General features: G+C 45.4%; 1 long non-coding RNA gene across 1 annotated transcript; it reads left to right on the forward strand.

The window, feature by feature from the left end:
* Window positions 1-463: 463 nt before the first annotated feature.
* LOC142404613 (uncharacterized) lies at window positions 464-7,298 on the forward strand. The gene is made up of 4 exons (XR_012773913.1): window positions 464-718; window positions 2,957-3,221; window positions 4,659-4,783; window positions 5,536-7,298. It is a non-coding gene; the product is annotated as an uncharacterized LOC142404613 (long non-coding RNA).
* The last annotated feature ends 17,372 nt before the right edge of the window (window positions 7,299-24,670 follow it).

The following is a 24,670-nucleotide window of genomic DNA, read 5'->3' on the forward strand; positions in this document are numbered from 1 at the left end:
GCCCGGTGTCGGTGCTAGTGAAAGAAAAGCCAGTTATTTCGCAGTATTGCCGATGGCTGACATACCATTGTCATGGGGTCATTTACCACATTTAATTACATGATTTTTATTTCTCTTTTTTTTTTTTTTCAAATAGTAGCATATTTTCTGTTTCCTCTCATGTGGAAAATTATTAATTGTACAAATTAAAGGAAAATATATCCCATGTTTAATTACACAAAGACTCTTTGAATGCTAGAACAGATGTGGTATTTTTCTGTCTTAGTGTTTCTGCTGGAAAATGCTAAAAATCCAGAACAATCATTGGAAGTCCGAAACAGTGAGCAGGAGTGAAAATGAAATACAACTCTTAATTATTTTCTGTGGGTTCACATTGGCATGTGTTACAATAATGCTTAATTTCTCCACAGCACTTCATGTTTCTATTAATTTCCAAAAAAGAGATTGCAGCCAGTAGTGAGAGCATCACCTTCATCTTGTAGAGCTCGAGTCTGGTTTTGTTTTTTTGCTTGACTTGGACCAGGAAATTAAGTTTCAGTGGCCTAATGAGACTGTACATTAGTCTGAGGTGAGTCTCCCTCCAGGTGCTTTATTAGAGCTGTTCTGCTTTGTTTAAATGCTTTTATTTAGATACTAAATGCCGGATATGCAATGGAGCTGGGACTTGAACCTTCATCTCTGAATGCCCCAACAGAAGAGGAGATCTCTCTCCTGACCTGTGAGTATTCATTACTCTGGAAAGCAGAACAGTTCAAACCAGACATAGATAAGAGTAAGAGATAAATAGCAGAGTAAGATAGAGGCTCGTATCTACAGAACATCATCTCTGGGATAGGATGTATCATTAGCAGCCCTTCAGCTGGTGCCTGCAAGCTGGTAGAGCACGGGCCCCGCTCCCAAGAGCTCTGCAATGCGTGCTCAACATGTGCCCCAGGAGCCTGGCAGACCAGCTAACGGCAAATCCAGTGCCTACCTATGTGCTTACACATGATGCTTATAACCAGAAAGCTTTAGAATTAGGGGTACATGGCATCAAGGATTAAGTATTTGATCACAAAATTAGAAATAGTTCTGAAAAGGTAGGACATAAGAAAAACATTATCGGTATTTACCTTTTGCTATAGCCATCACTAAAAGCCACTCGGCTCTTACTTTTGAAGCTAGTTCAGCATTCAGTGAATCGGGCATTTTTTTTTTTTTTTTGAGTCACTTATTTATACCAAGTGCAAATAAATCTTCAAGGTGTAGACTCTGTCACCCTGAGTGTCTCTCTTCCTGTTAAATGTCCATGTAGTGCTGTGCTGCAGTTCCCTTTCATTTTTTCTTTCCTGCTTGTTGTGCTCAGAGATGTTGTTGCGGGCTGCCGGTGTGTCCGTACCAACGAAGCAGTACCAAGTGTGCATCCTTGAGGATGCTGGCTGAGGCATGCCCGGCTCCTGAAGCAGAACATGTGTGTGGGGAGGGCTTTCCACGCTATGGCAGTGCTCCTTACAGCCACCAGCTGCTTTACTGCACCACAAAACTTCATTAATTGTTTTTTAAGTAATAGCTAGCATACAGGCTAACGAGAATATTCCATGAATACTGCAGTAGTCACTGGCTCTTTGCAGAAACAAAGCTGTTGCATTGTTTCCAACACTGTTGTTTGTGTCTGTGTTTGGCCAGAAGGACATTCCTTCCATGCTGGATTAGCTTCGGGGACTCCATCACATTTTATTTGAAATAATACTCCTAATTTTCTCCTTACCACCCAGGCACAGAGGCCACACTGGCATTACAGTGTGTTGCTTGCGTGTGGGGCTGACAATAGTCAGATAAAGAAAAGCATAGGCTGGTCCAAATGCGTATCACTTTCTACCGTAAAATAGGACAAGTTCATACAACAGTCGCTCTTCTAAACATTTTACCTCTAAATTTTCAGTTACGCAGAAGTTAGTCATGTTCCTCTAGCTGAGTTTAAGCCTGTTTAATTATTTCTATGCTGTGAATGGGATAAGAGATTTATTACTGTGCATTACTACTCCAATCCTTCATAATGGAGCAATCCATTTTTAGATGTGCATTTTGCAGAAAGAATGAAGCACTGATACTATGAAAACTACCACCAGAGAACACAGCTTTTATCTCTGCTGAAAAATGGTGACAAAAATGCTTTCAGCGGGACCTGGACCAAACTGCTTTATCTGAACAGATGCTGAGCACGGCCTACAATTAACAGCTTCTTGAGGTGCTGCATCAAGTTAACAGCTATATGTTTATTCAAGTGTGGACAAAGCCATAGGGATTCTGCACTGCAGCAGGTGTAACAGGATGGCTGAATATAATTGAAGTTTTCTATTGTGGTATAAATAACACTAGTAGTACACAAACAATAGTCCGTGTTGGAATCCAGACCTTGAGAGTAGCCGAGACAAAATTTCTCCTGGATGTTTTATTGTGAGATTTTGATCAATAGCGTTGGTGCATTAAGAATAGAGAGAGAATAGATCTGATTCTACCGTGAATGAAGAAAAACTCATTTGGGTACATTACTGTATTTATAGACAGTTGCAGTGTGCTTCATATGGCAGTGTTGTTTTTCAAAAATGCAAATTCCATATTTTATGAGAGGTAATTGAATGATTTCCATTGACCTTAGAGTAATGCAATATTGCAGTGTATGTCAACCCAGCTAGAGGTTTGTTGGCTTATAGAATAAAAACAGCATTTGAGCCAGAAAATCTGAGCAGGCACGACTTGAAGTTGCCAAACCAACATCTCCTTGTTTGCTCAGTGCAGAAATGAGATGACAAATTCCTCTATCACTTTTAAAATAGTCACTTGGAATGTTTTAGCTGAAATGAAAATACCGAAGGAGAAAAAAAGAAAAAAGACAATTAAATCAGTCATTGTAGCTTTGCTGCTCAAATGAAATGCGGTAGATGTTTAAAACATGTTTATATGTCCCCTGTTCCAGAAGGAAGAGTGGCTATTGCTTCCCTCTACCTGCTCAAGGACAGTTTGAGGAAAGATAACAAAAAAGATAACAAATACAGGATGAAGGCTGTTAAAGGTGAGACACGTCCGAGTCCTTCACCAGGGGGGTAGGGCTCAAGGTCTGGAAAGAGCACCCACCCGTAATCCCTAACTCCCTATCAGTTGTCTCCTCCAGAGACAGGAAGAGGAAAGTAACAGCATGAACCTTGTGACGCCGTGACTCAGAATTGTCCTCTCAAACATCAGTAGGTCAAAATACACTACTGAGCGATATCTTTGTGTCTAATTAACCAATACAATTTCTGTTGACTTTGCACTCATCAAAGTGCAAGTGTTCCCCATTCGGTGTGCTGGTTAATTAAAGGGAGTGCCGTATATAGATGAGTGAAGAAAAAAAATTGCCTGTGCATACTTGTCATTAAGAAGAAAGCAGCAATTTTTGTGGCGAGCAGTGCAGAATAAGTGGACCTTGTGAACCGGCAACATGCTTGACTGTGAAGCCAGAATTTCAGCACTGTTTACAGCTTCTCAGTGCCTCTGTGTACATACAGCATTTTGCTTAATATTAGCTGCTTAATAACTAGCAAGAATCACCCTGAATTGGTTTGAGTCCTGTGATTTGATTTTTTTTTTTCTGTTTCTTTGAGTAACTGCTTTTCCCATGTGCTCAGGATCATCAGAAAGCATCATTAGCCATGTCTGGCACAAGTAGCATCAGGTTAGTGGCAAGGCAATAAGGAGAACTGCCCTGTGATATTTTTTTTACTGTGAGAGAGGGATGAGGGAGCAGCAAATGTTTATTATTCATTCTCTTGGGAGGGTTTCAAATGAAAGGAAAGGCCATCTCTGTCACCTTCCCTGAAATGCTTTCCTTTCTGCCAGGCTGTTGGCTGCTTGCTATGGGAGCAAGCTGCCTCTGATCCTTCTGCAAGTTTTCCTGTCCCCCTCCCAGTTAACAGGACGCTGGGTTTTGGCAGCAGTAGAGCTATTTGACAGTCGCTGATTTGGGGTACAGCCTAGCATTACATGCTTCTTGCACCAGGAAAGAAGAGCAGGACTGAGGCTGTGGCTTATAAGGGGTACAAGAAGGCACCAGTGGAGGCTTTCTCTCTAACTCTCTGTCCCCATGAGTGTTTTGGTGCTGTATACTGTGTGAATTTCTCTGATGTTGCCTCTTTAAAGCACACAGTTTTAAGCCAGTTCTTTGGCCTGGGCCTTTATAGAACACACAACAAAAATATCTTTAATTACTTTAGTTAATTAATTATCCTATGATAATTTTAAAGGAACGTGAAGAGATTTTGTGTGCCTGAACCAGCAGGCGTCCTCCAGCTGCTCTGAAGAACGTGGGTCTTGTCACCTGGACCTGTGAAAGTTTCTGTGCATTCATTTTGAGCTCTCTTACAGTTCATAATTGCTAGTTACCACCTCCTTTTGGCCTTTTTGAAGAAAAAAATGGTCAAGAAAATCTCTTAGAATTGACTTGAAATTTAGTACTGCAGTGTTTGTTCTTCCACCCTCCCCACGTGGCTGGGGATGAGTCCTCTACGCACCCGTGCTGCCTGCTAAACTGCTATTATTCTAATGCATTCTCATTTATGGGCATTTGCAAACAGTTCACTGGTTCATTAGGGATATTCACCAGAGAGAATGAGCCAATAACGCAGTCCGTGCACTTTCAGATACTTGGGCATTGAGCATACTCCAAAGTGCTTCCTGAGCAGTCAGCACCTGCCTCTAATGCCGTAGTCAGCAGAGAGGAGCTGTGACGCCGTCACCCACTTTTCTTGGCCCAGGAGCAGCAATAGTAAGTAATGCATCGCAGGCAGCCTCGGACCTTACTCTCCTATTGACCTCTATTTAATTTCCCATGTCCACGCATGGAGCTGGAGAACCTATGTCTGTCTCCTACAGGTCATCACTGTGATGCTCTTAACATGTAACAGACCGGTGGAAGGGACGTTTTTAAAAGCAGCAATGACACAGTATAGTTCTTATGGATCAGAAACTCTCATCGTGCTGGTGTTTTGAGAATAACCAAATAGACAAAAGTCGGCTTGCCCATGGCCACTTGCGTTTGAATCCGTCCCTAGCATTAAAAAGTGAAATCTTTTTTCCAGTTTCTCCCAAAAAGGGAGCGCACTTTCTGTTTTGACACAGGCATTTTTCTTGAATGACTACCCAAAATGCTTCTCCCTTCTAAACAACATTTAGTCATTAGCAGTTCATATTTTAAAATGCTATTTATTATGAGTGGAAATATGCAAAATTTCCTTAAAAGCTGACTTGCAAATGTTAATACAGGGATAAATGAACAGTTGATGAATAAGTCCTTCAGAAGCAAGTGGCTTTAGAAACACTCCATAAATTTTCCCCATTACCACATTTAAAAAACATTTAAAATAATTGTTGGAAGTCACTGAGTGCTGATAACTCTGCTTTATGAATGTGGACTAATGGAGTAAAGTGATAATTATTTAGCTGCTGTTGCATTTTAATTCAATCGCGCCATGGCTGTTACACATGGCAGTGCAGCCTTTGCCTTTTTATTTTCTATAGGCAAATAAAACCTGCTCAGTGGTCTCGGGTAATAGCCCTTGCACTGCCTCGCTGGGTCGGGGGAAGGAAGGCAGAAACAGTGCTGAAGACTGTAGATGCTTCTGCGATATGGAAACATCTCTGCAGTGCACTTCAGCAGTCTGATTTTCGGGTCCTGTCGCAGTCAAGAGGCATCAGAGTGTGACTGTCACCGCAGCCACCCACGCAGGGCTGGCGAATGTGATGCTGGACCTACGGGAGCAGGAAAGGATGGGTGGCCTTAGGCCATCTCGGAGCCTCTCGGGCCTCCTGCTGACCCTGTGGCACGTCTGCCAGCCCACCGGTGCTAGCTGGGACGCCTCGGGGCACCCCCGCACTCCTGCCTGGGTGTACACGGGCAACTGCTTTGAGCCACTGACTGCAAAGCTGGGGTTGTGGTTGCTGCCACCTCACAGCCTTTGCCGGTGAACTTTCTGTTGAGGTGGCTACATGCTAGTAAGGGCAATTTTAATGAATTCAGATTTGTTTGTGTACTCAGTATTTCTTTTCTTTCAAACAGTTGAGCTAGCGTGAGGTAGCAGCATATCCCACTTAGGCACAATTGCTTTTATCCATCTTCTATCTCAGAGGTGACAGACAGCAAAGGTAAGACTGGTGTAGCCAAAACCATCCTCCCAAACCTGCCTTCTGCAAAGCTTCTCTCCCGTGACTGGTAACAGGGACCCAAATAAAGAAACCCCACACACAAAGAAATTAAATGTGCTGGTTGACTGCAGCCCCATTAAACTAGATGTTTCATTTCAGCAATACAGTGAGAAATGAGTCTTTGGGTTATTTAGTACATACTGGACCTAAGAGTGGCTCTTTGGCATATTCCTGGTTGCTTGCTGAAGTGCTGTGATGCCACCAAGCAGAGTCACGCTGAGGTGCCAGCTGCCTTCCCCACCCAGGGAGAGCAGAAATCTCCATGGCAATTCCAGTACCAGTGTGCTCAGAGATGTGTTAACATCTAATCCCATCACCACACAAGTAATTTTTTCATTTCCATTAGTTGGACTCAGACCTGGACCAGACACAGAATCAGCTGAGACTCTACATGAATTTTACCGCAGAGTATATTGTAAGGAGATGCTCTCATGCTCTATCTGCATAGTCTGACTATCAAAGAATGCTTATCTCTTAAACATGCTGAAATAATTCTATTAATCCATATGAGCTCCTGAGTGATAATGAGAGGTATTAATATGTCATTCAAATGCCAAAATCATAGTGGTCAAATGCAGCCTTCTCTGAAAGGAGACTTGTAGCGTCTTATCCCAAGTAGCAACATCAAATTAGCAGTAGCTGAAGAGTCATTCACAGTTCCTCAAAACCTGAAGAAAGAAAGATGCAACTTAAAACACAGCAGCTTGTAAATGGGCTGGACACACAGCTGAGTTGAGGCCATTGGGCCTCCAATGACTCGATACACTTTATAAAACCATTCTGTTAGATCAGTCACTACGTTTAGAAGAATGGTTGTAAAGACCATTATACCTCAATGAAATCACCGCAGTGCTTGGCCAGCTCTAAATAACAGTGTTTAAGAACTGTCATAGCAATGTAAAGCATAATTTTCAGCATTTCCACTTGTAGAGTTTTACATATTTCATGTCACGTACTGCCATGATCTCTGCTGTACCCTGTGGTTTTGTTTGCAACTGTGATAGCAAACCAGGTCTGAAAATGGGATCTTTGAAAGGCTGTAGATCTTCTTATTTCTTGGTTCTCTTTGTAGCTGCAATTCGGAAAGAATTTTTATCTGGTTTCATTAAAGATTTTATAGCAAGCTAAGTGCATTGGAAAACCCATGTCCTCCAGTGGTAAACTGGTTAGCTAACTATGCATTTGCCCATGGCAGCTGTAATCCTGCATAGCTAATTCCTTCAGAAACACTGATGCACCATGAACACGTGCATTTCAAGAGCTGAGGTCTGCTGCCTCATCTCGTCAATGGAAAGGGTTTTATGAATGAATATAACTCTGAATTTTAAGAGCGCTTTGACAGAGCAGCTAGTGTTTTACCGGTGTACAAAAAAATATTGGTTTCTACAACTATAATGCTACTTTCTTGTAGCATTAGGTGGAAAAATTTAACGGGGGGAAAGGAAAATTTTGCAAAGGAAGGTTGGTAATGTTTGAAAAAGGAAAGCCAAAACTGAGAAATGAGAGGTCAGGAAAAAAATGACACCTTCTAACAAAGACTGCGAGTGGTCATTCTGCAGTAATGGTTTGCTGCTGTACATGAACACAATTGAAGTATCTTGGCAAAGGTTTTCTCAACACCATCCTGAGCACTATGTCAAGCCACTACCTACTGACAATTTCACTGAGGTTTTACTCGTGCAGTGGCCCAACCTCATCAATGCCGTGTGCTAGATACCCGCTGAGGAGCACCTCCTTGGGCCACGTACAAAAAGCAGAATTTGCCATTGCTCTCACGTGCGTGTGCGGGCTGCTTGTGTGGCCTGAGCACTTGGAAAGTTTCACAAGAGCTAATTGCTGAGGCTCCTTGCCGGCAGCCCCCCCATGAGCCTGGGGCTCACCGTGGCTGCTCCGCTGCCAGCTGGACCGCTCTGAGCTATTTTCCACCTGCTGCCAGCCCCAACTGGCACAGAACTGGTCTCGGAGTGTCCCTGGACCTGATGATCCTTGCTTTAAAGTAATGATGCTTTTTACTATTGACTTCAGCCAGCTGGGAGTGAAGCCCTGTTCCGATTTGCATTTAATCAAGGGTATTTTTCTCCTTTCCTTTTCCAGCTTTGCTTTGCAGCTTGTTTTTCTTTTTTTGTGGATATTAAAAATATGCAATAAAAAGGATCTGTTAGTGTTCAGCACTCTGAAAATCAGGGTTTTGTTGTTCCCTGGAAGCAATTTCTGAACTTTCTTTGCCTGACAGTGCCAGTAGATTTTCCAGAGCCAATAATCACAAAATGTCAGTGTTGCTAAATGGGGACAATAAATTTTCAAACAGTTCCGTAACATGATTTTACCAGACATTAAAAAGGTCAGGCATGAACTGTAAATAAATTCCTGTCTTGCAGCTATATGCTCTTTAGTTAGAGAGTAAATTATCATTGAGATAAGCAGTCAAGCAGTTACTCTCCTGTTTTGTAATGGCCCTATATTTTGCTTGTTAGATGGCTGGGCTTTCCTGCAAAGATAAGGAGGCCCTGTTAAAGTATGAAAATTCCTCTGCTGTAGAAAGAAGTGTGAAGAAAATAAAATTTAGAAAGAATCTTGGATCAAATGTAGGTTTAATAGTTAGGCATCCACTTTCTGTGACTTTCTGGAGTTTGCTGGGACCACGTGAGCAGACATCAAAAGACAAGTCTAAGCAAAGAGACGAAGAGCAAACCCTTCCTCCCCTTTCTCGTTGGTGCTGTGGTGAACGTGCACTCTGGTTTCTTCTCTGAGAGCCTTCTGGATTTGCACCTGTGCCCCTGCTGGGAGGAGGATGCACAGTACCAGTGCTGGAAGTGGAGGGAAGGTGCACGATCTGCCTTTCATGTCCAGGAAGGGGCATGGCAGGGGGATGCCCACATCCCACCTTCTCACTGAGACTGAAGGGTCTCACCATGTCTGCAGGGCAATTCAAGTGCAGAATCTGCTTTTGGGTACAGACAAGACCCGGCTTTCAGCTGAACTCTCTGTGCCCTCTCAGCGCTTGCAGGAACAAATCACTTAGAAGATCCCAGAGACGTCCACACCACCACATATTCAACAGCTGTTTTGGAAACTGGGCAGGATTTCCCCCACGTGGAAGTGATTTAGCCAGTTCTCTGCTTTGTTCACTCAGAGTGGGGGCCGGTGAGAGCATGCTTTGAACGTGGCCTGCAGGTTGTCGAGGCTGGCTGGAAGGCTGGGCTTGTGCTGGTGGTTTCCCTGCACTCAGCACAGAGCTGAGTCTTCCTTCACCTGCCTTTTGCTAAGGACTCGTGTGTCCCAGGGCAACTGCTGGTCAGGTTTGCTCGGTGGGAAACTGGCTGCAGTTCTTGTTCCTGCACGCCGAGAGGATTGAGCTGGTGGCTTTCCTTGGTCTCCACCATTCCTGCATAAGCCTTAACTCGTATTTCAATAGCGAGTGAAAACACCAACTGAATCGATGATTTGCCATTAGGATTCAGACCAGAGTCTGATCCCTTCTGTTAAAAAATAATGGGTCACCAGCTGTATGTATTTCACCTCTGCTTTTAAGTATCACCAGAAGACTTGACAAACAGTTTGCCTTGGAGATGGTAGGAGGAGGGGAAGTGAATTAACTCCAGAATATTGCCTGCCACCAGGGTGAGCTCCATGCATGGTAAATTCATATGGAAATCTGAGCATTTGATATCCTGCCAAGGGGGAGAGGGAGCTCAAGTATTCAGACACGACTGTGTGGACAGGTCTGATCTCATATTCACTGCAGACCTCTTCAGACCACAGGTACTAGTTTGAGCAGCACTTCATATTAACACCCATATTCAAGCTTTCGCGTATTGGAGCTGTGGGACTGTAATTCTGTATAGTGCAGTCTTGTCTTTTCTACTTGGGAAGTCCAGAAAAGGTAGAGGTCTTCCTGCACTTAGCAAAACCCCTACTAGGTTGGAGCCTCTGTCTAAGTTAAGGTACAGGGCAAAGGGATACTGTCAGATTTTACCCATAACCTCCATAATCGTCATTTCCTGTAGGATTTAAATGACCTTTACAGGGAAGAAGTGGAGGAGAGGTCTTGGAGGCACAAGATGGTCCTGCCACCACCAGCTCCTCTCCTGGTCATCAGTAGTGTGTGTGTGTGAGTGATTTTTAGGAGGATAAAAGAAGAAGTGAATAGAATGGAAGCTTAGATGAGGAAAGAAAGGAAAAAATTACTCATAGAAAGTGGAAAAACAAGGAAAAGAGAGAGACAGGAAGAAAGGAAAAGACGGGCTGGTTTGCAAATGGAAGGAAGGGACAGAGCAACTGTGGGAGACATCGGTGATGAAAGAAATCCCTCCCAGAGCAGCAGGGCCCGTGCACGCCAGCTGGCCCTGCCTTTGTAGGTGGCAGTGGAGCATCCCGAAAGGTTCACATCTGGATCCTTTGCCACCTAGGCTGGTTCTGCTGGGGAAACTGGGATTAGCAGCACATGTGGAAAGATGAGTTTGTCATTGCAAAGACAGCTGTGAATTGTTCAGCCTATCAAGGTGACCTGTTATCAGGGTCTTGTGGAGCAGCAAGGAAAAGATGAAGAAAGGCAATTATTTTTCATGTGTTGTAGAGTTTCTGTGTGCCCCACAGGCACTCCTGCTGAGGCCACCTGAAGATTTACACTGCAATTGAACAAATTAGATTTTTCTGCATTCTTCCATATGCAGTAAAAAAATATTATGTGTAATATCCTAGCAGATAAACCAAAATTTTTGTGGATGTGCTGTAGGTGTCCATTAAAACATACAATGTTGATCTGTTGCGCCAGTTTGCATTGTGCGGAGCACTTCATCGCCTTGTAGCTTGAAGAATGCTCCAAGGCTGACTTTTCCAAAGGAAGAATTCTTGTGCGATGAAAAAAAAATGAGATGAAGGCTGCAAACTTAAGAGGCAGCTTGTCTTTGATGTAAATATATTTGCTTTGGTGGAGTAGAAAGTTGAGATACAGAAATGAAAGCTCTCCCAAACATTCACGTGGGGCACATAGTTGAAAGGAGACATGAAAACTGATAGAGCAGAAAGTTTCTCAGAACTGGTGGGCTAATCAGAGGAAGAAAAAAATAGTTTTTCACCATTTTCATTGGCCAAAATAACTCGTTATTTGATTAATTGATTAATCACCATGTTTGCATGGGGTGAAATAGCCCATGCTGACACAGGATAGGAAGGTGATGTTTTGATGTTGCTGGAGCTGATTTTGCCCAGAAGCCCTGGGTGACATTCACACATGAGACATCCCCGTGGACCAGCCAGTGTGGCTCAGTGTAAGGGCTGGGGTGCGCTGCCCTTGCTTTTTTATTTGGCCCGGGCTTTGTGCCAAGCTAGCTCTGCCCTGGAGCAGGAGTTTTTCCTCTGCCAGGGTGTCTGGTTCAGCTGCGCGAGCTCCTGCTCTGCTGGTGACCACCAGGTCTGGGGTCACCAAGCCAGATTAGCAAGCCAACCCACCTGCCGAGCCCTGCTGAGCCAGGAGCTGCAGCGGCAGTGGGGAAGCCTGTCGAAGGTGGTTTTTAAACCACTGGTTTGGAAACTAGCTGTAATTTTAATAACTGATTCCTCTGAGCCAGGCCAAACTGCTGCTGACACTTCCCAGAAACCTGTCTTAGAAAACCTTCGCAGTGCCCTATTAACTCAGCCCTTCCGTCAGGTGTGTTTGTACGCGAACACCAGCCCTGCTGTTCAGTGGGGAAGAGAGCTTGGCTCGCGTCCTAACCAAGTGCTGTAGTTGGCAAATCACTGCGCATAAATAGTTTTTCCAAAGACAACCACCTCCCTCTATAGGGAAGATTTATTTCTGGAAAATGTTTCAAAGTGTGATTATATAGCATCTGACATAAATTGCCCACACAGAGTAACTGGACAGTTGGATGATCAATTAATGCTGGCTGCTTTCTGTCCTATTGTTTCAGAAGTATCAGGTAATGGATGGTTCATATGCTCTATGCATTATATAAATAATTTAGTTTACATCTAGGAAAATATGTCTTGTCCGTGAAGCAGAGAATTACTGGCTGTGTGGCTCAGAGATGGCTCTAAACCATTTCAGTCAAGCATAATAAATTAGGATACAGCGAAAGAGTTTATTTTCTTCACTATTGCCATTATTTGATTCAGCTACTGCAAAGCTCTGTGTGAAATCCTATTGCCTGTGCAAATATTACAACATAAATTTTAGACTAAGATGCAAAGAAATTATGTAAGATCAGAAACAATAGATGTACTGTTGTAGGAAGGCTTAGTGGGATATTTGCTTACATGGTTTCAAAGAAACAGAAGCTTCATACTGCTTTTGCTCAGATAACTAAAATGTTATGTTTTTAAGCTATTACTATCAACCAAATGCTCCAAAGAGGGACTTTTCCCTAAAAGAGAGGACTGGAAACACCACCCAAAGCCTGACCACATTTGAAGTCAGTGTTGAAATTCTGCTGAGTTACAGAACAGCATGATTTTTCGCCAGATGTTTCTGTTCTTTACTGAAGCATATGGCTACACTTCTGAAAGCAGTTGAATTACTATTGCCTAAGAAGTTGCCACCCATTGGGATGCTTAGTTTGCCTTAACTGTGATTTTTTGGATGTATTTGATTATGGGACTGTAACAGGAGAGTCTTTAGATTAACAGCTTGTCAAGAAAAGTTGACTTTCTTCAGAGTTTTCTCCTGTTCACTTTTCCTTTGCTTAAGAACTTTTTCTGTAGGGGGGCAGCAATTAAGAAAACTTGTCTTTTTAATTAATGGATAAAATTATCCATGTTTCCGTCCCAGTCTTCTTTGTTACAATACATAACCTTTATTTTTACAAGCAGTGCATCAACAAGTCATAGCCATTTCCTATTCTAAAACACCTTAACCACCCCCAAAGCTACACTATTTCATCCCTCTGTGTACCTACAGCATATAGTAGAGGGGGCTGTTATACCCATAAATGAATTGCATTGTCCATGGGGGATGTTAAAAAGGTAATGAGAAGTTAATGTGGTATTTGCTTCTTTTTTATGTACTCATTAAAATTATTTATAGCCCTGATGTTTATCTAAAAACACAATTAGAATATTAGATTAAGTGTTTACTTTTGATGTGGTACATGTAATTTTGTAGGAAGCCAGAATACGATTTCAGCTGGGTGCATAGGGAATTGAGAGAACAACTCAAGTTGTTTCTCAATTAATTACTGTTCTAATTTGCTTCACCCCCTCTCTGAAAATGTCTCTTAATTGGAAGAGGTAGGTACGGTATTGCACTGGTATGTACCGTCTTACAAAATCGAATTGGTGTTGTTTCCATAGGAAATAAAATCTACCAAGTGTTTCAAATGCAGACCAGCGGTTAGAAACCAGGTCAAGCGACTGCAGATCTGTGCTCTCGGAGGGGCTGTTTGTGGCCGATGTGAAAGGAGCTGATGGGCGTGCATGGCTCAGGCTCTCAGCAGGGAGGTGTCCGTCCCGCAGGCGGCAAGCTAATACAGGCTGGGAACCTACGAACGCTCCGCAGACCTCCCAGGTCACAGGACAGCTGGCCCTATGGGCACCGCTGAGCGAGGGTGTTTCCAGTGGTAGAAAATCATCTGTTTTCCAAGTCCAACAGCTTCTTTCCAATTTTGGGACCCCACGTGCCTGGTTCAGCAAGTCAGTGAGTCATGGGTGTGACTGGGCAGTGGTGCATGAGATGTTGGGTTGGGGATCTAAGGGGACAGCGTAGCACTGCCCTACAGACATGTGAGACAGTCCATGCTACAGGCAGATGTGGGGTGAGAAAGATGCCTTGTGCAAGAGACTTGAAGGGTCCGAAGGGCAGCAAGAAGAGAGGGTGGAGGAAGGCCATGGGCATGGCGGCAGCCCTGGCATTGGGGGAGACACCAAATGGACACCCATGTCCTCTTCATTGTCATCCTTGAGGCTGTGGAGGCAGGTGCTTACCCTCTTGCCAGGCACAGGCTGGAAGCTAAGGGCACACAGGGGCCCTAAGGGAACCAACAGCATGGACAGATCCTGGTTTTGGGATCTGGCCCAAGTTGCCTCCCCGGCTTTGCAGTAGAGCATGGTGTGGGTGAAGGATCACCCTCTCTGCAGGGTGTGTGGCCTCCTCCCTGTGCGTGGTGCAAGGTGGAGGTGTGTCCGTGGCTGGGGTGAGGGGACCTTGCCGGGTTCCTCCCTGATGTGGGAGATGAACATTGCCCCACCTCAGATGTCCTCTAGGGGTGCTCCTAGTCTGCTTTGGGAGTGGTGTGGACACAGCCAAGGTGCATGAACCAGAGCATCCTCAGTGGGTCTGTCCTTCGGAGTCACCTGGTGGACTGGTGCTGCTGTGGGCCATAAGAAGTCGGGCATGTTCCTCTCAAATGTTGTTATAGCCCCAACATGGGAGCCCTGGGGACACAGGGGACAGGCAGAGTCTCCCTCTCTAGCCGTGTCAGTTAACTTTTGTAGTAGGGAAAAAACAGCACTGGAGAAATTTCTCCCTTGCTTTGGAAGCGTGTTCAAGATGCAGAAGATACTTGTCGTGTCTAAAGAGCAGGGAGAGAGCTAATACCCAGGCCTCTGCCGCATGTTTGCACCTCCTTGGCCTGACTAAAGAGGATGAGCCTGGACTTCAGTGGGGCAACAACTTCCACCCCTTGTAGAAAGCAAGAAGTGCTGGGAGGTTACAGCAAATACACAGAGCCCTTCCTTCATCGAAAGATCCTTTGAAAGCTGCAAAGAAAAGGGTACAGGGAGCTCGGTGGCTGCTCGGTCTGCTCTCCTACATCGCTGAGAGGTTTGCCGTTTAGGCCGTGCGATGGTGACAGCTGAGGGCACCTGCCTGCTCTCTTGCTCCAGACAGGATGAGAACCAGCCACCTGCATCTCACCAGGGATCTGGGGGCCAGCAAACGGCGCATGCCGAGGGCTGAACCACACGACCACGCAGCGAAAACCCCTCCTGGGAGCGACAGCCTGGCACCCCGCAGTGGTCCACGGCCCCCGCAGCTTTTTGTTACACCCACCCACGCTGGAGCATCCGCAGGGCCAGGAGCACCAGGGGCACGGAGGGGCCTTGCTTCGCCACCAGCCCCACAGCGAGCAAAGCCCCCGGGCCACGCTGCCGGTCTCTGCTGTGCCAAGTGACCCCAGCGCTCGCTGAGCCACCGCCGCCGGCACTGGAGTGGCACCAGGACGGGGGTGACAGGGCCCGAGGCACCGGTAAGGGAGAAAGACGCAAAACCAACCCAAAGAGCAGGAGAGTTTGGATTTTAAGAGTCCCCAGGAAGCAGGCTTTCATCCGTTCTCCACACACCTCTCTGCTCTTTAAACCGTGGGGTGACCCCAGCAGACTGGGGAAGGTGCCGTTCTCCTCTCCTGTGGGATCCTTTCCCCCTCCCTGGTCTCCCTGTGCCTGCAGGTCCCCGGCGTCGTGTCAGGGTCTGTACCCTGTGCCATCCCCTGGCTTGGGTTCACAGCCCTCTGGCGTGGAGCACAGAGGAGACCCCAAACCCCCTCCTTGGGCTGTTTTAGGGAAGGCTGGAGATGCGTTTTGGGAGCAGAAAGCTCGCTCTGTCAGGCTAACCAAGGGTGCATTTCATGTCTGGTGAAGACTGAGAGGTGTGGAGCGGGTCAGGAGGTGCTGAGGCAGCAGCACACAGAAAATGAGACATCTGTCCATCCTCCCCGCCAGCCCAGCTCTTTGGCAGAGGACAAGCCAGGGTTGTTCTTTCCAGCAGCTTTCAGAAAGTATCACACAGCATAGTGTTTTACACAAATCTTGGGTAATTTGGTGTTATCTGCTCCCAGAAGTGAGAGGGAAGAGAAAGTACCGTGCAGTTCCTTGGGAAAACAAAAGCTGTGCCCTGTTTCTGGGTGGTTTTGAGGCCCTTCATTGAACTGTCCTGCCCTCTCTGCATGTACACAGAAATGACCAAAATCTGTGGTTTCTTCCTCGGGAAAAACAAAATCATATGCAAAGAGAGCGTGTAATTTCCAGCACATCTTCCACCCACGCAGCCCAGGAATCGGTGACCGCCTTTGGTTGGTGTGGGAAGCTGTGCAACAAACTGGATCTTTGATGGGCGGGCTGGCATTCCTATGGACTGCAAGAAAAAAATAATAAAAATAGCTGACTGTCCTGAATGCTGTTTCCAAAGCCGCTAATCCAGCCCCAATACTGGTAAAAACCTATTCTGTGTACGACAATAGGAGCAGCTGGGCATGCACCCCGCTGTAAAAGCAGAGCGCAGCAGACAGTTCCTGTCCTGTAGCCCTTGCAATAACAAGCCGTACGCAGGGGTGGGGATGCGCAGCCAAGTGAGGTGGATCACGGGACAGCGGCAAAGGCTACGTTATTTCCAGGGCTTTTTCTGGGAAGGTGAAGGGTAGAGAAGGAGATGTGCAATATGGAAAGAAAGCCGAGGGAGATGAAGAGGAGCAAGTTGGAGGGCCAGGAACAAAGTGGAGCTGGGATGAAGAGGTGCTGAGGGAAGGATGGAGCAAATTCTGGACTGAAGCAAATTCTCTCTGTGCACTGCTTTGACTGTTGCTTCCTCCGGCAGCCCTCCTCTATGCCATGGTGGGGCAGAGGCCACAGTGACCACTTCCCTGTGGGTAGAAGTTTGCTTTTTCTGTAGCAAACATGGTGCTACCTTCATTGCACTGACACAGGGAGGGACACAAAGCAGCCTGGTACCCAACTGAATAGAACAGCAGCTACATCTGTATCTGATTAAGTAATATTTATTGCCTTCAAAACTTATGCATTGTAATGATGGTAGCCACTCTTCTGCAGCAGGCAGATGAGGAAAATCAGGACATCTCCCAGGAGCACTCCCGTGTGGGTGCCAGGAAGCGTGCCCCGATGATTGCATTTTAGCTCAGTGTTGATAGAGGGCAGATAGAATTCTTCACCAGCTAGGAGGATGCTACTTGACTTTCACCTGCTGGTTTCTAAACGGTTATTTGAGGACTGTGAGTGGCACCAGTGATGTTCAGAAACACAGAAAACCACCTCTGACTTAATGTTGGGAGTTTTGCCTTGGGAGCGATGAGGTGTAATTAAGCCTCCATTCTCACAAGCCTTTAGCTACCTGCTTCCATTTAGCTTCTAGCTGAGGATTGACTAAGACCAAACATTGTCAGCAGCCTTTCCAAAGCTGATAGTAGCACAAAGATAGCACTAATATGCCTCACATGTGGGCATAGGCAGTGTTGCCTTCACCAGGGTGGGTTCAATCGCAGTAACAGCTCGTGATCTTCACCCGTGTTATAGGGATGCCCAGTAGCGCTGCCAGCATTTGTGTCAGCATTTTCTTTATAAACTCCTTATTTTTATCGCTTGACTGACAAAGTGCCAAATGCATGTGCTGTCGCCTCTAAGCTGAACAGAAAGATGTGAGGAACAGTGTTTTTCTGCTCCTATTAACTGAAGAGAAGTGTTGGTTGGGTTTCAAATTAAGTAGGTCAGATGCTGAATTTCATGTCACTGGAGGTATTTTGGAGTGTCTGACCTCTGAGTTAACCCCCTTTTCCATACAGGAAAAATTGAGTTTGAAAGTTTGGAGGTGACCAGTCTCAGGGACATGGGCTGGGCCATGCTGAAAACACAGGCCAGCCATCAGGGCTGGTCATAGACCTGCTATTTCCAAGAGTTTGATGCTTTTGTGTCTGGGGACTGATTCTCCATTGCACTAATGTAATTTCATGATGCTTCAGTTGCGTGAAGATGTGCTCATGTTGGCAGAACCTCCTCCTCTTCCTTCTGCTCTTCACTAACGTCCGTCTCCCAGATATCCGAGGCACAGAGTCACCTGAAAGAAGGGCTCCTCCACTGGTTCACAGCTCCTGGCAAGATGGACCAGAGCACAGCCAGGCTGGAGGGCACTTGCTGAAGTTGTCTTTATCTCACTTCATCACCTGAGTGGAGCAGACTGGACCAGGGTACAGCCTTGTGGTGTCTTTGCCTTGCACCAGGGACCAAAAAAATGTTTGCTGATCCCCGGGAAAGTGTGTTCCCACCCCATCCCATTCTCTGGCTGGGTATCAGGGCACTGGGCTTGGTCTCTGCTTTGCATTTGCCTCTTTCCTGTGTCTCCCTTAGCAGGGTAAATGCTACAGCATCAGCTGTGTATCCTTCAAGGACTTCATGGAGATTTGGAGCTACTATCAAATCTTCGTTCTCCATCTCTTTGGACCAAAAGTGTTTTTTGTTTTTGTTGAATATTGTTACTATGCAACATAACAGCAAGCAGCTGGGTGTGATGTTGGGTGGAAAGGAGTTTGTCGCAATAGCTTTCCCTGTGATAAAAAACATGTGCTTGATGTTATTTTTAGACTAGTGTATGTTAAGAGGTCATAAAGTTTTAATCTAAATACAGCTTTGTATAAACACACAGCTCTCAGGCACCTTAGTATTGAGATCAGTACGTCTGCCCAGGTTCAAGCATGCTTACACAATGGAAAAATCAGAGTTAAATGCAGAAATGAAGAAGTCCTTTCAGATTCCCTTGCTGATTTTGTTTTTCTTCACGTAACACCTTTTTGGAAAGAAAATCATTGCCGTGACTGATGGGTCTCACGGGCCAGGGAGCTGTGCTGCTGGGAGGTAGGGATGGCTGCGGTTCAGGCTGAGGCTCGCAGCTGGCCTCATCCATCCAGGGTCCACTCCGTACTTGTGCTCATATTCCACTTCTGAGAAATCCCCTTTAATTTTATCTCTTTGCCTTGTCTCTCGCAAGGAAAATGATGGGTATCCCATGTCCCTGCCCAGAATCTTTCCCTCTCTCCCGCCTCTTCGTGTGTGTGTGCACATGTGCAAGCACACACACGTTTGTTAACCCATTCACACTTGAGCTTGTGTTTGGCAGTTGCACTCCTCCAAGTCAAGCAGCACTCTCATATTTTTCTAGCACCCAGCAATCTGGTTGACCTTTCTTGAAACTTTGAACTTAAGCTCAGGTTTCATTAGTCCTAGTGAACCTTATGACCAAGACTTTGCACCTGGGATTCAAAGATCCTGTGCTAGCAGGTGTGTAAGAATATGGAGATGGCTTAGATAGATAGCGCCTGAAGCTTTGGCTTGAGAGGTGGCCCACAGCAATCTCCTCCTATTTCCTCTGCCCTTCCACAGAAATAAAACCTCCAAGAATGACCTTGGAGGAATGAAAGTATCGTCGTGTTGTATTTTCAAAAAAGCAATTGATTTTGATATTTTTTTTAAACAGGACTGTTGTTACTCATAAACCTTTAAACAGTGGTTTCGTTAATACTTAAGCAGCTATGAAGAGAGATAGTTTTCAATCTGGAGTTGTGCTAATTTCTAGCTGACTTCTCTTGACCTCTCTGCAAACCTCTTGCTTGTTTCTCAGGACCATTCTGCCCTCCTCTGTGAGTATCAAAGGCAGCTGCTCTTATTGTTGCGGCCCTTTTGTCACTGGCAGAGGAAAATTTCCCAGTAATCCTGTTGGAGGCAGCAAACAACAAAGAAATGGCTAAAATGCAGTGATGCTTTATATCCAGAAGGAAAGCCTGAGCACAACAGTCACCGCAAAGCTATTTGTAAAATGCATGCAGAGGCTCAAGGACGTTCCTCAAGGTCTGTGGCAGCAGGAAGGTGACCTGGCACAGGAGATCACAAATGCTTTAACCCATGCTGTATTCACAGCCTGCCCAGCTCTGGCTGTATTTACTGTCCACAGCACGTCTCCTGCGTGATGGCTTTTGTCATTCTCACTAGTGTGTCTGTCTAAACGAGTCCTCGGAGATTTTAACTTAATGAAATCATTCCCATTGTTTCAGAAGGAGCTTGGCTTTTCACAGTGTCCCATGTTGTTGTCACACACCTGAGGGCTGGCATTTCAACTTGTCACTCACTGTGAAAGCAAAAAGAGCATGTCTATGGCACTAAGGCAACACAGCTCAAACTTAAAATCTTAGATGCTTCCCTAGCAGAGCTCAATTCCCTGGGCTACTGGCATCCCTGAAGTCGCGCTGGCAGAGACGTCAGCCCTCTTCATCTCACACTCGTATCTTTGGCATTTTAATGGCCTCTCAGGATCACACAGGGGTGGCAGTGGAGAAGAAAGGTTACCAGGCAAGTACAGTAGTCTGAACTGCAGGGGAGAATAAAAGAAGACAACATATCAGACAGATGATTGTCACAAAATTATATGTATTTTTGGATTAAATTCACAGAAGTTGGTGGTTTTTGCTCATCATGGGATTCCAGTGAGAGGCAGTCAGGTACACAACACTCACCAGAACTGGTTTTGACCTCTGCCAATGGAGTCAATTATTTTCTCCTCGAAGGTCAGGATGGAGGCTCCACCACCAGGGAGGCCCTCATCACACAGCCATGTGGGGCAAAATCCCAGCGCTGCTGGTGATGATAGTCTCCATGAGCACTGCGAGGACATTTCAGGTGATGCACAGCAATACTTTTCACTGGAGACCACAAGACCAAGTTCAGTCCTTCTTACATCACTTCATCCCAGAGGTGCTCCACTGGGTTTAAATGAAGAGGAGAAGCAGTACCCTAATCCTGATGAAGCATCTCTTTGTTCCAACAGCCACAGGATAAGAGGTAAATGAAGGCAGGATGTGAGCCAGTGCTGATCTCTTTCCTTTTCCTGGCTGCTAGGAGGGAAATCTGTCTTCTTTATTTCCTTCTCTTCCCTTGATCTTGGCTGCTCACTGGGGACAGGTTTTGACTGCTGCCTGTTTCCACCAGCTCCTCTCCTCCCCAACAGCTGAGTGCCCGGTGCTGCTGGAACCAGCAGCCGTGGGGCTAAGTGAAAAGGAACTGGAGTAATATTTCTGGTCTCCATTGCAGCCCTTTACGTATAATGGTTTCATTCAAATCCGTCTTTAAATGTACTAATCCAAACAGACTTCATCCCAGAAGAACAGATCCTGGGCACGGTGTACTTAATTCTGAGCTGCCAAAACTCAACTGAGAGGTCTCTGAGCAACCCAATCTCAGCTGTCCCTGCTCTTAGTGGGGAGCTGGACCTGAAGACCTCTGCAGGGTCCCTTCCAGCCTAAAGTTTCCTCTGAGGCTTCGATCAGCCTTGTATGGGTCAGTCCAAGTAGCACCAGCAACCTTGCACAGACACTGTGCTGGGCTTTGGTGGCAAAAAAGCAGCAAAAGACTTTGGATGTGACCTCAAAATTGCATTAGGAAATAATAATTAATGCAGTATTGGCACACTGTGAGATATGATGCATGTTTTCCACAAACAGGGGTCTGTCACAGGTGTTTGTGACCAGAACGGCTTCAGGTGTAAAGCTAAAGCCCCAGGATCCTTCTCTGACTCCTCCTTCTGCCCCTTCTGTTTTTTTCTAACATCATTGTCCAGGAAGGATTATAATTCCCACAAACAGCACGTGTTTCTTCTATTTCTAGACCCTTTTAATTAGACAAAGAAAATTTCAAGTTCAGCAGCATCAGCAGCTTGTTCACCATGGATCCTGATGGTCCTGGCCTGGCAGGTACCAGTACAGGTCCTTTATGACCGAGTGCCATTTCCTACAGATCTATACGGAGATGGCAGGGCAGCACGCTCGGAGAATGGGCCTAGCTGGGTGCTCTCGCAGGCAGAGCCAGGAATAAGGACAAATCTGCTGATTCAGGGTCCTACAAACATAGCTGATCTCACTGCAGTGAAAATAGGTCACTAATCACACATGGCCAGCATCCAAAAACTAGCCAGGAAAATTGAATATCTGCTGGCTGAAAACTTTGTTTTACTTGAATGCAAAGAAAGAAAGCAGTCTGCTTTAATTTGTTTAAAACAACCACCGGATTATGTGACCAGGAGACGAAGACAGTGATCTCTCTCCCCGTTATTTTTTTAAGCAAGCAACTCATTTATTGTTCCAGCCCATCCTTCCCTTCCGTTCTCACACATTAAAATAACGTGTAGTTCACACTTCTGTTTTGAACCTCAGTTACAGCAAGCAGGACTGATTTCTAAAGAAAAAAATTAGCATTACCCTATATGTTGATGACACTGATTTCTTTTATAGGCTTCTGTCTAGTGAAACAACTGAACTAGTATTGCCAGAATTAGAGCTTTCTAAATAAAAATAGCATCAAGGTTCCTGTTATTTTTTTTTTAAACATTCATTTCTTTTTAGATCATTCTAAGTTTTCTTTTTAGATCATTCTAAGTTTTCTTTTTAGATCATTCTGAGTTTTCTTTTTAAGCTGGTTGCCCATCCTGACATCCTGAATAATTAAATGGGAGAGCACTTAGATTGCAGCAGGGCTGAGAGTTACTGATGTGGAATAAGTGTACCCTGATGTTACACAATGTGTACGGCAGGAGGGAAAGGCCAATCAATATAAATGAATCCCTTTTTCCATTGGATAAATGATCTCTCTCTCAGTCAGTAACTGGGGAGAATATGGAACCTTTGTAGAGATAAGATCTGCTCAAATTTTAGATCTGTCTCTGTCTAACTGAGATCACCTCAGGCACGTTTTCTCTGCTGAGCATCATGACCTGGTAAGCAGGAGTGGTCTTCACCTTCACTCATGGACCGAGTGGGGACATGCCCAAGTGAAAAGGGTTACAGAAATGCAAATAACTGTTGTTAAAAAGGTCAGAGGAGTTGGTCAGAAATGATTACTTGTGCACTTGAACAGAAGACCCAAAAGAGGCTGGTTAAAAAAAATCGCACATGCAATTTTGTAGAAAATTATTTAGTATATCTGCTCTTGACTATCCTTAAGCTATGTTAAAAGTAGGGTGATACTTGAGAGCTGGGAATGCAAGAACTGCGACTAGCTCACAGGAGCACTTGAATTGCCTGTGCGTTATGCTACAGGCTTTAGCTGTAAGGTCATGGTTTGTTTTCCCGCAACTTGAGCTGGTTCTTGTCGTGTGCTCTGGAGGCAAACTGCTCCTCCCTCCTCCCCATGGCCATCATTCCTGCTACCTGCCCCATCTCTCGTGTGCGCGAGGGGTCCGGGCGCTTACCCGAGAGACAGCCACAGCGTGCTAACCTCCCAGCGAGGTCTTCCCCCCCCGGGCAGGCCCCGTGCCCAGCCGCGCTGCCTGACAAAATGATTCACAGCAGCCCGCGCCAGGGAAGAAGAGAGGGCAGAGGAAAATAGCTTGTCTTTCCAGCAACTCAGGGTTCAGTAGTTCACGATTTGCCTTCGTTTCTCTCTCACCCCACGGCCAGCGATCTCTCGTCGCAAGTAACAGGAAAGACTGTGTAGCAGACATGGCCACATCAGATTATGAGATGTGGTTCTTTTAACCTGAGGGAATTTGTAGCGACTGATGTGGTACGGGCAGCCCTGGCCGTGCTGTCTCTAGTGGGAAAGCCACAGAATCACTGTCATGCATCAATTACATTTCTGTGCAGTACTTATGCTGGGGCTAAAGCCTGAACAGACCGTGTCATCACCAGACAGTTCTTAGCTTTTATTTACAAAGGTTTTGTGACTCTGAGAGTCTCGCTGTTGGTAGAGGATCCCTCTGGTCCCTTAAGGCTGATATCACTGATTCAGCCAGCAGAGATCAAAGACATTTTTTGACGGATGTTGTGTGCCTGACTGGCTCTTACTGGAATCTCATGCTAAGTGAGAACAACTGATTTCTTACACGCTACACAACTGCAAATGTAACTTTATGAGATACATTCATCAAGCGTGTAATACAAGCAGATTTTGAACTCACTGATTTAATAACAAGCTGTAGATGGAAATCATAAAATAATTCACAGTGAGACAAAGGATTAAACAATTCAGATGAAGAAATGAAATCAGATCTGAGATTTGTTTTGAATGCCCTGTCCCTCAGCTTATATTCTGGAGTTAGATCCTTACCTGACACAAGTGAAACCTTTCTGCTTTACATCATCTGAAGCATATTGAGTAACACATAATACCTGTAACCTCTCCTCGAGGGTGAACACGCTGCAGCAAGGGATCTTCAGCAAAGGAAAGCTCACAGTCCCTCAGGAGGGTCTGCAGGCCCTCCAGGAGCAGGGCGGTGTGGCCTTGGGTGAATTAATGTGTATTTTCTTTGGCATGTGCATACGTAAGAACATATTTAAGCCTCCTGTTTATTTGCTTAGTCAGGCAAGGTTTAAGAGGGAGCAGTAGAGGGACAAACACCAGAAATGTTCGAGCCCAGTGTAATGTAGGAATAAGCTGCCTTTAGGAAATCTCTCCTGAGCAGTTGAAGAAAGTTAAAGAAGGCAGCTGGAAAGAGCAAGCCCCAAGCAAAATAACCCTAGCAGGTATCCTGTGGGGTATATCAGAGCAAACCTCAAATGACACCCTGTAAACAAATCTCCAGTGCTGACTGCCAAATATACGTACATCAAAAGTCAAGCCCTTGCCCATGGACTCACATAACACAGTCTCAGTGGAGTTTATCTTTTCTGCCCTCTTTTAACCCAAAACAAACTTATTGCACAAGACTGTGAATCAGTTCCAACATACCCCGTGTGCTGGGTTGTCAGCCAGA

The sequence above is a fragment of the Mycteria americana genome, chromosome 1, assembly GCF_035582795.1.
Source record: "Mycteria americana isolate JAX WOST 10 ecotype Jacksonville Zoo and Gardens chromosome 1, USCA_MyAme_1.0, whole genome shotgun sequence".
In the NCBI taxonomy this organism is placed as follows: domain Eukaryota; kingdom Metazoa; phylum Chordata; class Aves; order Ciconiiformes; family Ciconiidae; genus Mycteria; species Mycteria americana.